The 16,721-nt window shown below is 43.7% G+C and overlaps 1 protein-coding gene across 6 annotated transcripts in view; it reads right to left on the bottom strand.

Annotated features, from left to right (window-relative positions):
* Positions 1-16,721, bottom strand: part of STK32B (serine/threonine kinase 32B) — a 417,401-nt gene that overhangs the window by 275,217 nt on the left and 125,463 nt on the right. The window lies entirely within an intron of this gene.

The following is a 16,721-nucleotide window of genomic DNA, read 5'->3' on the forward strand; positions in this document are numbered from 1 at the left end:
TGTTTCTAAAAGCAAACAACCCAAAAAAGTAAAACCCATACACTTCGATATGGTTTGGATATGTGTCCCCACCCAAATCTCATGTTCAATTGTAATACTCAATGTTGGAGGGGGGCCTGGCGGGAGGTGATTGGATCAGAGGGCGGTTTCTCATGGATGGGTTAGTACCACCCCCTAGGTGCTGTCCTTGTCATAGTGAGTGAAAGAGTTACCATAAAATCTGATTGTTTAAAAGTGTGTAGCACTTCCCCTCCTTCATTCTGCTCCTGCCACATAAGACATCTTTGCTAACACTTCACCTTCCATCATGATTATAAGTTTCCTGAGGCCTCCTCAGAAGCAGAAGCAGCTGTGCTTTCTGTACAGCCTGCAGAACCATGAGCCAATTAAACCTCTTTTCTTTATAAATTACCAAGTCTCAGGTATTTCTTTATAGCAGTGCGAGAACTGCCTAATACATACTTCTACTATGAATTATGGAGAAGATAGTTAAAAATAAAAACTAAGGAGAATTCCTGAGATCAAGATACACTGAAGTTCATCTTTCAATTGCTCTGGCACATACATTTGCATAGGAAACTCAGCATGTTGTGGGGTAATCTGTCACCCATGCAAAGGGCATTGTCTTGTGTTGGGATCTGAGGATGAGGAGGAGTGAAGGGCAAGGTCCCTACCCTTGAAAATCTCCACCCAGTGTGAGGACAGGTGGCTTCTCATTTCTTTCACTCTATTCTTCTTTCTGAACTTCTGAACATACTAGGTCCTAAGCTATGGACCAAGTACATATATCTAATTCAACATAAAAAACATATGATCGAATGCTTACATGTGGCAGATACTCTTTAGGGGAACACAACAGAGAACAATATACACAGGAGTACTGGCCTCAGAAAGCTCACGTTTTTTCTGGGGATGGAAAAAAATCTATAAAGAAATAAGAAAACACATTCACATCACAGACGAAAAGGGCTGTGATGAAATCAAACAGGGAAGTGAGAGAGAGAAAACGCCTGTGAGTGGACAAGCCCAGATGGTTCTGGATGGCCTCCCTGAAATGAGCCAACTGTGGACCCTCTTTAAGGATGCTCAGATAGAACACGTGCAAAGCAGAACCAGAGAGGCGCAGGAGCATGAGATATGTACCCTGCCAAGGGAGCCAGGGGTGGGCAAGGATTTCGCTTCTGGAAGGAGGCGCCCAGCACAGGTGTCTCTGACAGATGTGGGTTCCTGAATGCAGCAGTCTCTGTAAGTGTTCAATGTGTCCACCATCTGCAAATGCACTTGTCTTCTGAATCAGCAAATGCTCTGAAATCTTTGCACGTTTGTTGGGAACAATGGCCCTCGTGTCTTCACCTTCCAAGATATTTCTTCTAGTTTCACACGTGTGGGCTGGGAATAAAAACCCATTCTCACTTGTGAAGAAGTCCCTATGGCTACGAGGTGTTCCACAAGACCAGGGGCCAGGACGATGGCACTGACCCTGCCAGGATGCAGAAGCACAGCCGGAGGAGAAGCAACTGGCACACCTGTTATCCTTGCTGACCATCTCTGCAGGCTGCATGATGCAGAGGCTTCCACGGCTCTGGGGAGGCAAGGTCTGTGGTGGGAGATGCTCAAGCCTGGAGTCAGACAGACAGCACTTAAATATTGACTCTTCTGCGTAAGGCCTGAGGACCCTGGGGGAAGTACTCCACCTCTCCAGGCCTCAGTCTGTTCGTCTAGTAAGCTGAGCTACCTGTTCATAGCATTCCCTTTCATTCACATTTGCAGGGGAAGGTTCATAACCTGCCAAATGAGAGGAGATGAGGCCCAGTCCTGCAGAGCAGCAGTGGCGCCAGCTGAGAGCGGACTCTAACGTGCTCTTAAGGGTCAGGTTCAGAGAAAGCATCAGGAGGGACGAGGGGACGGTGGCCCACCACACATCTATCATCTTGTCACCACACTCTCTGCCCTCACTCCCCCAGGGATGGGCAGCCAAGCCTTAGGAAGTACAGTAGCTGGGGCTCCCCTTCTTCTAAGGCTGCAGGGAGGAAAGGTGTTGAGAGGCACTAGGGACCACTCCCCCATAGCAGACAGGAGGAAGAAAAGGCAATCGGAAGGCTGGACTGGGCACTTGCAGCCATGCGTGTTCCTAAAAACATCACACTTATAGAAACACAGAGTGGAATGGAGGGTGCCAGGGGCTGGATGGAGGGGAGATAGTGGTCAAAGGGCACTATAAACTGTTGATTATAGGAGGGGCAGATCCTGGACTCTAATGTACAGCATGGTGACTACAGCTGGTAAGAACGTCCTGTATAGTCGATATTTGCCAAGAGAGTAGAACTTGGTGTTCTCACCACACACAAAAAAAGTAATTGCGTGAGGTGACGGATGGGTTAATCAGCCTGAGTGTGGTATTCATTTCATAGCGTGCACACATGTCAGACATCACGTTGGATGCCATAAATATATACAATGTTTATCTGCCAATCCTACTTTAAGAAAGCTGGAAAAAAATATTTCATTTAAAAATAATAGCCTACTGTGATCATGTTTAAACCTACCCTGTGAGTCAGCTTCATTATTCCCCTTAATAGTTTGACTTTCTATAGTGTGTGTGTGTAAATGTTATGAACTCAGAACAGCCTGGTGCTAGTGTCTTCTAAATAAATTGCACCTTATGCTATGTTCTTATTTAAAACCACCATTATTATCGTGTAGGGGAGAAAGTCTCGAGCTTGATATTCCAGGCCCCCAGGATCAGGCTGCTGTGCTACAGAAGGTGTCCTGGAGTTACACACAGCAGAGGCCTTGCTGGGAATTCAGTAACATGAGGAAAGTCCTGAATCCACAACATTCCCTTGTGATGGGTTTTCTAAGAAAATAGTATCGTTTTAGACTCAGGACCTTGCAATGTGAACCTTAAATTGACCCCATCATTTGGCGGTGGCATCTCAAAGTGTTCTCCACAACAGAAGCCCAGGTGGCCATTTATCAGTGAAGCATGCCTCCCTGGGAGTGGACGTTCACTCTGGGCTGTTTTCTATGTCTCTATGGTTGGGCATGAGTCCTGACGCTCTGAGGCACTGTGCGGCCTCTGGCTGGACAGGGAAGGTGCGTGGGGTTGCAGGGAGCAGGTGCCATACCCCTGTTCTATTCCCTGCCCCCCGGCCTGTGCCTGTCACTGACCTGGGAGCAAAGTAGTTGAAATAGATTTGGAATAGTACACTTTTCTTTAACCATTCATGTGCTGCCTTTGATTTTACAAATTGCAGTTTATTTTGTTAAGCCCGTAATTCCTTTTTTGATTTGGTCACATAGTCTGAGTCATCCATCTCCGCTCAAGTCAGCTGTGCTTGGGCCCAGTTCTCAGCCCATGAAGCAGGCTGCGGATGGCCAACTTCCAGACCCACTGAGCAGGAGAGACTATCTAGGCTACCAGCTGTCAAAATGTTTGAGAGCAGAAACCCTTCCTTAAATGAAATCAAACGGAGAACACCAACAGGTTAAAAAAGGAACGCAGGATAAGGCAGGGCAGAGGCCTGGTCCACAAACTCAACCCCGTTGGCCCCCAAGTGACCCTAAGGAACTTCCTGGACCCCGACGGCACCGTGGGAACCAGGGAAAACCAGAGCTCAAGGTTCTTAGTTCACAGCAGAGAAAATGGAGGCCCAGAGAAGAAAAGGGTCACAGTTCGAGTTAGCAGATAAAATGCCACTGGCTGGGCTCAGTTTTCCCTCTGAAATTTCTTACAATTTCAAACAACTTGTATTCCATCAGGAAGAATAGTGCAGGCGGTGCTATGTTGTAGAGAGTGCAGGTTCTGGAGTCACAAAGGCTGGCTATGAATGGCAGGCCCACTTCCTACAAACTGTGTGGCAGTAGACACTCATTTAGCTTCTCTGAGTCTCAGTTTTCCCATCTGTATAACACTCGCCTTGGAGACCTGCTCTGAGCATTCAGTGTCATGAAATCCAAGAGGTGCCGCTTCTTCAGGGAGCTGCCCCAGATGTCTCCAACGGATGACAAGGTTCCTCTTACTCTACAGTCTCAGAGTTTCCTGTAAGCATCCTTCTTCTCACCTGCCGGAATTCTGAATTATAGCTCTGTTTATGATTTGAGTTTTGCCGATCTCCCTGTCCAGACTGGGAAAGCAGGCACTCTTCAGGATGAGGCATGACTTTTTAGCTCTGCATATGTCACCAGTACTTAGGACAGTGTCCAGTACATAGCAGGTGCTTAATATGTTGAACACATGAACTCATGACCCCACATGCAGTGTGGCATCCTGGCACAGGGCACTCTGATCGCACTAGTCAGGCACTGGCCCACTCTATTACAGGCCGTCTAACCTCCCTCTGCCTCAGTTGTCTCCTCTGTAAAATGGAGAAGCAAAGTTCCAGTCTAACAGGGGTTTGGTGAAGAATGAATTAGGTGATGCCTGTGAAATTTTGGCAGAGTGTCAGGTACCCCATGAGTGCTTAATAAATGTTAGCTATGAAAATTGTCCCATTACCCACCAACATATCCAAGGTTACTTCCCTTTTATCCCTTCACAAACTTACTCTGGATCAGAGGCATGGAGGCTGAAATCCCAGTTTTTTAGTCAAAGTATAGACTAGCCAAGAATTTACGTTGGGTTGCCAGGTGTGGTGGCTCACACTTGTAATCCCAGTACTTCAGGAGGCCGAGGCGGGTGGATCATGAGGCCAGGAGTTCAAGACCTGGCCAAGATGGTGAAACCTGTCTTTACTAAAAACTACAAAAATTAGCCAGGGGTGGTGGTAGGCACCTGTAATCCCAGCTTCTTGGGAGGCTGAGGCATGAGAATTGTTTAAACCCGAGCAGCAGAGGTTGCAGTGAGCCAAGATCGTGCTACTGCACTCCACTGTGGGTGACAGAGTGAGACTCCATTTCAAAAAAAAAAAGTCGTGTTGAGTTTAGAGGACTAAAGTGTTCTATTCTGATTCTGGTTTCCAGTTTAGCGAGGGTCAATGTGAGTGAAGAACCAAGTGAGCTGATCATGCACAGCTCTCTGCATATGATTTGTATGATTTGTGGGGAAGACAAGGACAGTTATTCTTTCAATTGGTTCATTCAAGAACTACTTACTGAGCACCTACTAGATGCCAGGCATGGTTCTGCATGGTGGGAATAGAGTGGTAAATATGCAGAGGACATGCAAATTAAAGCAACTATACCACTATACACCCACTAGAGTGAACAAAATCCAGAACACTGACAACTCCAAGTTCTGGCGAGGATGTGGAGGGAGCAACAGGAACTCTCATTCCTCGCTGGTGGGAATCCAAAATGGGATAGCCATTTTGGAAACCAGGTTGGTAATGTCTTACAAAACTAAGCGTACTCTTACCGTACAATCCAGTCATCATTTTCCTTAGTAGTTATCCAAAAGAGCTGAAAATGTACATCCACAGCAAAATTTGCACACTGAAGTTTACAGCTGCTTTATTCACAACTGCCAAAACATGGGAGCAACTAAGATGTCCTTCTGTAGGTTACTGGGTAAATAAACTGTAGTATATATAGATAATGGCATATTACTGGGCACTAAAAGGAAATGAGCCATCAAACCATGAAAAGACACAGAGGAAACTAAAATGCATATATCTAAGTGAAAGAAGCCCATGTGAAAAGTCTACACACTGTATGATTCCAACTATGTGATATTCTGGACAAGGCACAGCTCTAAAAACTGAAAATATCACTGGTTTCCAGGGTGGAGGGGAGCGAGGGACGAATCAGGGGATCACAGAGGAGTTTTGGGGCAGTGACATTGCTCCGTATGTCACTACAGTGGTGGATACATGTCACTACACATTTGTCCAAACCTGGAGAATGTACAACTCCAAGGGTGGACCCTAATGTACACCATGGACCCTGGGTGATCATGATGTGCCACCGTGGGTTCATCAAAGGTAACAATTATACCACTTTAGTAGGGGAGGTGCTGCATGGAGGGGCAGCAGGTGCATGGGGAATCTCCTCTTAATTTTGCTGTGAGCTTTTACATCTGTTTTTCTTAAATAAAGTCTTTTTAGAAAAAAAAAGATGACAGTTCTCATCCTCATAGAGGGACATCTTTCTTCTAGTTTTGCGTGGGGGGAGAAAGGGGCATAGAAAATAAAGAAGATAAGTAAAATGCCTATTGTGTTCCGAGGTGAAAATGCAGTTACAACCAAAGGGGGCAAGGGACAGCCAAGGTGGGGAGCAGCTTACAATTTTAAGTTGGGAGGTCCGAGAAAGACCTCAAAATGTAAGGTGACAGTAGAGATCTGAAGGAAGCCAAGGGGTATGCCTCGCAGATTTCCGGAGAAAATCACCCAGGCAGAGAGAGCAATCAGTGCAAAGACCTGAGCAGGGTGGGGGAGGCGGAGGGCATGCGTGCCTGACAACAGGGGAACTGTGGGGAGCTGCCATGTGACTTTCAAATACTTGAGGATCAAGGGCGCCACAGTTTCCAATTTAATTAAGCTCACTACAGCAGGTGAATACTTCCCCTTAAAATGTATTACATTTGAATACTATTTTTGTGCCTCTCTAGGATGTGAGCCTCACATAAAATTGCTCAGTCATTGAGCATCGTGGGCTCCATCTGCACAGTCGCCACCTCCCACTAGCAGTTTCATGCACATGAACTTTCCAGCAAATTTATAGGATATTATTCCCACTTTGGTTTTTCTCAGAAGGAAGTATAATAATGTATGCCGCTCCAACAAATTACCTTTTCCACAGGGCTTTCATCCATGGGGTCTAATTTAATTTGAAGCTCGAAAAGCATAAAAGGGATAGAACTGTTATCCCATTTTGCAGAGAAGGAAACGGAGGTTTACAAAGTGTGCACACCTAGGAAGAGGAAGGACCATTTTCCACGTCTACTACGCTGCTGAGTATATAATCACCATGCTGTCTTCCTCTCCCTCAGAGCAGGGTCCATCACTTATTCATCTTGTTATTTTTGAGGCTTAGCTTTGGGCCTAACTCACAGAAGTTGGGTTTAGAAAGAGAATAGGCAGGCAGCAAACCACCTTGCCATGTGTGTACCTATGCAACAATCCTGCATGATCTGCACACGTACCCCAGAACCTAAAGTACAATAATAAAAAAAAAGAAGAAGAATGAGGACTCCAAAGTGCCTGGTGGCAATTTTTACTTACAGGTTAATGGAAAACAAATAAAAAATACAGAGAACCAGCTTTGGTGTCAGACCTGAGTCTAGCAGGGCTGTGCTGGAGCCAGCTCATACCAGCTTATCATGATCAAATGCTAAATATCCAGAAATGTTGCCAGCTGGCTGACATCACATTGCTAATTTGAAATCAACAATTATAAGAAACCATTTACACCATGGCAATTGGCAAACAGGACTTGTTCTCTGCCCCACGACACCCCTACACTGGAGAGCTGGCAGTTAAGCATTTACCAACACACCATTGCATTGCTTTTAATCCTAGTACTGACTCTTGTCGGCTGTATATTTACACAAATAACTTAATCCACTAGTCCTCAGCTTTTCCAGCTGTAATCTGGAAATAACATCATCCACCATGCACAATGGCACTGAGGATTAATCAAGATAATAGGTGATGGACAGATGGTACTGGTACTACTATTACTGAGTAGGTGTGAGATGAATTTAATAATTCCCCATGGACCAACCAAGAGAGTTCTGGTTACAGAAGACACTTGGGAAAGCATGAAGAGCAGTCAGGGAAATGGGCACAAGAAGGTGCTGTGTGGTGCTGAGGGAGAAGTGGAGTACCCCACAGTGTTACAGGATGTGTTACAGATCACCCATAAATCAGTTAGCATGGACTGGAACAAAAATGGCCCAAGATGGTGGTAGGGGTGGGTGTCAAGGGATGAGACTGGACACAGTGTTACAGGCTAGATCACAGAAAGACATTTATTCTGAGGGCTTCGGGGAGCCACTGTGGTATTTTAGGCAGAGGAGTGGTAGGTACAGACTTACACTTTGATAAGATCTGCCTGTGAAGGGTATACGGGTGATGCATAACTGGCTGGGCACTGAACACCAGTTGGGAGCCTATAGCAACAGTTAAGGCTAGGGACAATTGCTTCCATGGAAATGACGCGGCTCAGCATCTAGCAATTGTTTGTAAGGCTTATAAGCTTTGTCAAAGGTTTTCCTGGGGCCTTCTGGTCTCTGTTCTCCCCCCCAGTCTCTTTCCCTGCCCTGCTGCTTCAGCCAGATTAGATCTGCCTTCAAACACTTTATGTAGTTTTATTTTAATCAAAGCTCTCCACACTTAAAATTTAGCCACTGATTTAAGTGATTGTTTTGTGGCTGAAACTGGAATGTAGATATCCGTGTATTAACTCGGTCCATCGCTACTCAAAGACGGTTCTAGAAACCTACATTACCCTGAGAACCATTTAAACTGACTTCTGATATCTGTTCACGTCCTGAGCACATTCATTCATTCTCTCAGTTGTTTAGGCAGCAGACAGGGACAGATGCCTCCCTCCTCCAATTTTAAACAAAACAGATGAACAGCAAGTCTAGTAATAGAGCCAATTAGGTAAGTAGAAATGGATTTTGAAAATACAGCCCAAACACATGAATGAACTACTGACCCACTAAAATTCAATCAGGGTAACAGTCTGATACTAAACACTCAAGATATATTTTCCAAAAGTCCGTGTCCTCACATCTGACGCTGGAGCAGGAGAGAAGACACAGTCACATGGAAATGTGCAGCAATCTCACTTCAGATGCTCAGCCAGCCAGAGGCCAACCTCAAAGGACAAGTGCTCATACAGGCACAGCTCATTTTCCTGTGCTTCTCTTGACAGCATTTTGCAGATACTGCATTTTTTGCAAAGTGGACGTGTGTGGCAACCCTGCCTCAAGCACGCTGGTCAGTAACAGGTTTTCCAACAGCACATGCTCCCTTTGTGTCTGTCACATTTTGATAATTCTCGCAATATTTCAACCTTTTTCATTATTATGATATTCATTATGGTGATCTGTGATCAGTGATCTTTGTTTTCTTTTTCTTCTTCTTCTGTTTTTTAGGAGGGAGTCTCACTCTGTCGCACAGGCTGGAGTGCAGTGGTGCAGTCTTGGCTCACTGCAGCCTCTGCCTCCTGGGTTCAAGCAATTCTCCTGCCTCAGCCTCCCAAGTAGCTGGGATTACAGGTGTGTGCCACCATGCCCGGCTAATTTTTATGTTTTTAGTAGAGATGGGGTTTCATGATGTTGGCCAGACTGGTCTGGAACTCCTGACCTCAAGTGATCCGCCCGCCTCAACCTCCCAAAGTGATCAATGATATTACTATTACAATGAGCTGCACCCATATAAGAAGGCAAACTTAATCAGTAAATGTTGTGTGTGTTCCTAATGCTCCATCATGGGTTGTTCCTCCCATCTCACTCCCTCTCCTGAGGTCTCCCTTTTCCCTGAGACACAACAATACCGAAATCAGGCCAAGTAATAACATTGCAATGGCTTCTGAGTGCTCAAGTGAAAGGAAGATTCCCGTGACTCTCAATTTAAATCAAAAGCTAGAAACAATTAAGTTTAGTGAGGAAGGCATGTCAAAAGCCGAGAGAGGCTAAAAACTGGGCCTCTTTTGCTGAACAGTTAGCCAAATTTTGAAAGCAAAGAAAAAATAACTACAGGAAGTTAAAAGTGCTACTCCAGGGAACTTACCAATGATACAGAAGAGAAGCAGCCTTTTTGCTCATATGGAGAAAGTTTGAGTGGTCTGGACAGAAAATCAAACCAGTCACAATACCCCCTTAAGCCACAGCCTAATCCACAGCAAGTTCCTAACTCTCGTCAATTTTATGAAGGCTGAGAGAGGTGAGGAAGCTGCAGAAGAAAAGCTGAAAGGTAGCAGAGGTTGCTTCAGGAGGTTTAAGGGGAAAAAAAGCTGACTCCAGAACATAAAAATGCAAAGTGACTCCAATGAGTTCATGTCCTTTGCAGGGACATGGATGAAGCTGGAAACCATCATTCTCAGCAAACTAACACAAGAACAGAAAACCAAACACCTCACGTTCTCACTCATACGTGGGTGTTGAACCACAAAAACACATAGACACAGGGAGGGGAACATCACACACCAGGGCCTGTTTGGGGGTGGGAGGCTAGGGGAGGGATAGCATTAAGAGAAATACCTGATGCAGATGACGGGCGATGGATGCAGCAAACACCATGGCATGTTTATACCTATGTAATAAACCTGCACATTCTGCACATGTACCCCAGAACTTAAAGTATAATTTAAAAACTGCAAAGTGAAACAGCAAGTGCTGATGGAGAAGCTGCACTAAGTTACCCAGAATATCTTGCTAATGTCATTGACAAAGAAGGCTGCACAAAACAACAAGTTTTTCAATTAAACGAAACAGCCTTATATTTATATAAGAAGGCGAACTTAATCAATAAATGTCGTGTGTGTTCTGAATGCTCCACTCACTGGCCATCCCCCATCTCACTTCACAAACGTATTGGAAGTAGGTGCCATCTAGGACTTCTACATCCAGAAAGAAGTCAATGCTCGGTTTTAAAGCTTTAAAAACAGGCTGACTCTTGCTAGGGGCGAATGCGGCTGGTGACCTTAAGTTGAAGCCAATGCTCATTTACCATCCGAAAATCCCAGGGCCCTTAAAAATTTTGCTAAATCTATTCTGCTTGTACTCTATGAATGGAACAATGAAGCCTGAAAGACAGCACACTGGATTACAAAATGATTTACTAAATATTTTAAGCTCACTATTGAGAAAACAATACTACTGCACAGAAAATAAGATTCCTTTCAAAATATTACTGCTCGTTGATAACACACCTGGCCACTCAAGAGCTCTAATGAAGATGTACAAGGAGATGAATGTTGTTTTCATGCCTAATAACACAACATCCATCCTGCAGCCCATGGATCAAGAAGTAATCTTGACCTTCACATCCCATTATTTAATTTTGGGGCCAAGAGCGATGGCTCATGTCTGTAATCCCAGCATTTTGGGAGGCCGAGGCAGGTGGATCACCAGAGGTCAGGAGTTTGAGACCAACCTGGCCAACATGGCGAAACCCATCTCTACTAAAAATACAAAATTAGCCCGGCATGGTAGTGGGCATCTGTAGTCCCAGCTACTTGGGAGGCTGAGGCAGGAAAATCTTTTGAAGCCAGGAGGTGGAGGTTGTAGTGAGCCGAGATCGTGCCACTGCACTCCAGCCTGGGTGACAGCAATACTCCATCTCAAAAAAATAATAATAAGTGCATTTTGTAAGGCTATAGCTGCCAGTGATCATGATTCTGCTGATGGATCTGGGCAAAATAAATTGAAAATTTTCTAGAAAGAATTTGCCATTCTAGGTGGGCAAAGTAAATTGAAAATCTTCTGGAAAGAATTTGCCATTCTAGGTGGGCAAAGTAAATTGAAAATCTTCTGGAAAGAATTTGCCATTCTAGATGCCATTGAGAACATCTGAGACCAGGCACGGTGGCTCACACCTGTAATCCCAGCACTTTGGGAGGCTGAGGCGGGCAGATCACGAGATTAGGAGTTCAAGACCAGCCTGGCCAACATGGTGAAACCCCTTCTCTACTAAAAATACAAAAATGAGCTGAACATGGTGGTGCATGCCTGTAATCCCAGCCACTCCGGAGGCTGAGGCAGGAGAATTGCTTGAACTGGGACCCAAGATTGCACCACTGCACTCCAACTTGGGCTACAGAGCAAGACTCTGCCTCAAAAAAAAAAAAAAGGAACATCTGTGATTCATGAGAGGAGATCAAAATATCATCATTAACAGGGGTTTAGAAGAAATTGATTCCAACCCTCATGGGTGACTTTGAGAGTTTCAAAACTTCAGTGGAGGGAGTTACTGCAGATGTGGTGGAAATAGCAAGAGAATTAGAAGTAGAAGTAGAGGGGGAAGATATCACTGAATTGTTGCAATCTCATGACCAAACTTGAACAGATGAGGAGTTGATTCTTACGGATGAACAAAAAGAGTAGTTTCACAAGCCTACTCCTTGTGAAGATGCCATGAATATTTTTGAACCAGTAACAAAGGATTTAGAATCACATAAACTTAGTTGAGAAATCAGCAGCAGGGTTTTAAAGGATTGACTCTATTTTTAAAAGAAGTTCTACCACAGGTAAAATGCTATCAAACAGCATCTCACGCTACAAAGAAATCTTTGGTCAAAGGAAGAATCAAACATTGTGGCAAACTTCACTGTTGTCTTTAGGAAATCGCCAGAGCAACCACCAGTCTGATCAGTCAGCAGCCGTCAACATCAAGGCAAGACCCTCTACCAGCAAAAAGATTAAAACTTGTTGAAGACTCAGATAATCGTAAGCATTTTGAGCAATAAAGTATTTTTATTTTTTATTGTACTTTATGTTCTGGGGTACATGTGCAGATCATGCAGGGTTGTTGCATGGGTACTTACATAGCAAGGTGTTTGCTGCCTCCATCCCCGCCACCTATATCTGGCATTTCTCCCTATGTTACCCCTCCCCAACCTCCCCACCTGCTGCTGTCCCTCCTCTAGTTCCCCACTAACAGACCCCAGTGTGTGATGTTCCCCTCCCTGTGTCCATGTGTTCTCACTGTTCAACACCCACCTATGAGTGAGAACATGTAGTGTTTGATTTTCTGTTCTTGTGTCAGTTTGTTGAGAATGATGGTTTCCAGATTCATCCATGTCCCTACAAAGGACACAAACTCATCATTTCTTATGGCTGCATAGTATTCCATGGTGTGTATGTGCCACATTTTCCTTGTTCAGTCTATCACTGATGGGCATTTGGGTTGATTCCAGATCTTTGCTGTTGTAAACAGTGCCATAATAAACATATGTGTGTGTGTCTTTATAAAAGAATGATTTATAATCCTTTGGGTATATATCCAGTAATGAGATTGCTGGGTCAAATGGAATTTTTATTTCTAGATCCTTAAGGAATCGCCACACTGTCTTCCACAATGGTTCAACTAATTTACACTCCCACCAATAGTGTAAAAGTATTGATATTTCTCCACATCCTCTCCAGCATCTGTTGTCCTTAGATTTTTTTAGTGATCACCATTCTAACTGGTGTGAGGTGGCATCTCAATGTAGTTTTGATTTGTATTTCTCTAATGACCAGTGATGATGAGCATTTTTTCATGTTCGTTGGTCTCATCTATGTCTTCTTTTGAAAAGTGTCTGTTCATATCTTTTGCCCACTTTTGAATGGGTTTGTTTGTTTTTTTCTTGTAAATCTGTTTTAGTTCTTTGTAGATTCTGGGTATCAGCCATTTGTCAGATGGGTAGATTGTAAAAATTTTTTCCCATTCTTTTGGTTGCTGATTCACTCCAACGATTGTTTCTTTTGCTGTGCAGAAGCTGAAGAGTTTAATTAGAACCCATTTGTCTATTTTGGCTTTTGTTGCCAATGCTTTTGGTGTTTTGGTCATGAAGTCCTTGCCTATGCCTATGTTCTGAATGGTTTTGCCTAGCCTTTCTTCTAGGGTTTTTATGGTGTTAGGTCTTATGTTTAAGTCTTTAATCCATCTGGAGTTAATTTTAGTGTAAGGTGTCAGGAAGGGGTCCAGTTTCTGCTTTCTGCACATGGCTAGCCAGTTTTCCCAACACCATTTATTAAACAGAGAATCCTTTCCCCATTGCTTTTGTCAGGTTTGTCACAGATCAGCTGGTTGTAGATGTGTGGTGTTGCCTCCAAGGCCTCTGTTCTGTTCCATTGGTCTATATCTCTGTTTTGGTACCAGTGCTATGCTGTTTTGATTACTATGGCCTTGTAGTATAGTTTGAAGTCAGGTAGCGTGATGCCTCCAGCTTTGTTCTTTTTGCTTAGGATTGTCTTGGCTATGTGGGCTCTCTTTTGGTTCCATATGAAGTTTAAGGTGGTTTTTTCCCAGTTCTGTGAGGAAAGTCATTGGTAGCTTGCTGGGGATAGTGTTTAATCTATAAATTACTTTGAGCTGTATGGCCATTTTCATGATATTGATTCTTCCTAACCATAAGCATGGAATATTTTTATCTGTTTGTGTCCTCTCTTATTTCCTTGAGCAGTGGTTTGCAGTTCTCCTTGAAGAGGTCCTTTATATCCTTTGCTAGTTGTATTCCTAGGTATTTTATGTAACAATTGTGAATGGGAGTTTGCTCTTGGGTTAATGCTGGAATAAGTTAAGACTTTGGGGGACTGTTGGGAAGGTATGATTGTGTTTTGAAATGTGAGGACATGAGATTTGGAAGGGACCAGGTACAGAATGGTATGGTTTGGCTGTGTCCCCAAATCTCATCTTGAATTGTAATTCCTTTTAATGCCCACAAGTCATGGGACGGACCCGGTGAGAGGTAATTAAATCAGGAGGATGGTTCCCCCAGGCTGTCCTCATGATAGTGAGTTCTCACAAGATCTGATGCTTTTATAAGCATCTGGCATTTCCCCCACTGGTACTCACTCCGTCCTGCTGCCCTGTGAAGAAGGTGCCTGCTTCTCCTTCACCTTCCACCATGATTCTAAGTTTCCTGAGGCCTCCCTAGCCATATAGAACTGTGAGTCAATTAAACGTTTTTTGTTTATAAATTACTCAGTCTTGGGCAGTTCTTTATAGCAGTATGAGAGTGAACTAATACACATACACACATACATAACCTCTTACAATGAACAATACTTTTACTTATAGAAAACATATTTCCATGTCATCTTTTCAGTTAATTCTCAAAATAGTCCTAGCAGTAAACAAGGCATTATTATGTCATTATGACAGGTGAGGAAGTTGAGGCCCAGAGAGTTTGAGAGGTGACTCCAAAGTCAAGCAGTAGGTTCACCCCTTTCTTGCTTATGATGGAAATACAAAGCCACTAGAGGCTGACATTTGCAGATAATTTTCTTATATACCCAGCTCTGTCATATAACCAAAGGGCATCTATCACTAATCTGTCAGTGTCTTAGAGACCATGAACAGAGGATCAAGAATGGTGCCTAAGGCCAGGTGTGGTGGCTCACACCTGTAATCCCAGCACTTTGGGAGGCCAAGGCAGGCGGATCACCTGAGGTCGGGAGTTCCAGACAAGCAGAACCAACATAGAGAAACCCGTCTCTATTAAAAATACAAAATTAGCTGGCCATGGAGGCACATGGTTAGGGGACACTGGAGATGGGAATGTGAGTGTTTTAGGAAGAGATGTTACATGTAAAAGCACAGAGGCCGGGAACAAACAGTAGGATGTGTTTCTAGGATGCAAATTTAAAGTGAAGATAATAGCTACTCAGGAAGCTGAGGTAGGAGAATCACTTAAACCCAAGAGGTGGAGGTTGCACTGGGCTGAGATTGCACCATGGCACTCCAGCCTGGGCAATGAGAGTGAAACTCCATGTCAAAACAAACAAACAAACAAAAAAAAAACAAAAAAAACCCAAAAAACAGAAATTGTACCTAAGAAAAGCCTGCGCCAACACATTCCTCTCCTTTAACACACATCATACAAACTCCACTAGGGGTCTGATCTTCTTAGTCCACCTTAAGGAGTCCCACCCGAAAAACTTCAGGTTCAGAGATATTCATCTCAGTAGTATTTACATTAGCAAAATAGTTAGAAATAGCCCAAGTAACCTACATGACAGAATGAAGGTTCGATTAGATGGCTTATTGTGCTCTTCCTTAGTGGAATATTATGTAGCCATTAAAAATGATTTGCAAAGAATTTGCAATAATAAGGAGATAGTGCTCCTACCAGATAATAGTTCGGAAAAAAATGGGATATAAAATTTCTCTGAATGTTTATATATCAATAATACATAGAGTTTATGTCATTCATATGAAAAAATACAAGGTGTATAAAAATAATTACACACCAAAATTTAGTCTGAGCCTGAAGACAGTCTGGGTAATTACTGCTTTCTTATGTATTTTATATGTTGCCGTTTGGATTAAAGATTTACTTTAGAAAATTCCCCTGCATAGCAATCAAAACACGAAGGGGTTTATTTCTCCCAAACAATCACAGTGTTTAGATCACTGTCCAGAGACACTAAGAACTCTCAGTGGATACTGAGACTCTGGCAAACAAGATTTGCTTTGGGTTTTCTCCATGGCAATGCCCACATCTGTGGCACCTGCCATGTACACCTTGATTTTCTCAAATAGGACGATCTGTGTTCCTCTTTGTTCTCCTATCACCCAGTGTTCAAAGTGCTTCTAAGTGTGCAGAGCAACAGAAATCAGTGGTGGTAGAGTATGTGCAAAGCTAGACTTACCTTCCAAGGTGTTCTTCACAGCTCTTAAGGTCAGTGGGTCAACTGAGCCACTGAATGAAATGGTCAGAATTCATTTCCTAAAACAGCCTGTCCTCTCTCTCCCCTTCAACACAATCCAGATTAGGAAACATTTGCTAAGTCCCTCCAATGTATCAGATACTGTGTTAGACTCCCAAAAACAAGCGTTTTCTGTGTGAGGACAGATAAACAACCCAATAATCTGGATTCACTGTGATAAAGATGGTGTTAGGTCAAACACGGACAAGACTGAGGTCACGAGGGGCACTCAGCTGGGCTGTGGGTCTTCAGGGGCTCTTGGCCTAAGGGTTTCCTAAGTTGGGTGCCTGAATGCGCAAGTGTTGGTTAGGGGACACTGGAGATGGGTACGTGAGTGTTTTAGAAAGAGACGTCACATGCAAAAGCACAGAGGCAGGGAACCACCCACATGTGTTTCTAGGATGCAAATTTAAAG

The sequence above is a fragment of the Aotus nancymaae genome, unplaced genomic scaffold (genome assembly GCF_030222135.1).
Source record: "Aotus nancymaae isolate 86718 unplaced genomic scaffold, 86718_ANA_hifiasm-v0.15.2.pri h1tg000006l, whole genome shotgun sequence".
NCBI classification, from domain to species: Eukaryota; Metazoa; Chordata; class Mammalia; order Primates; family Aotidae; genus Aotus; species Aotus nancymaae.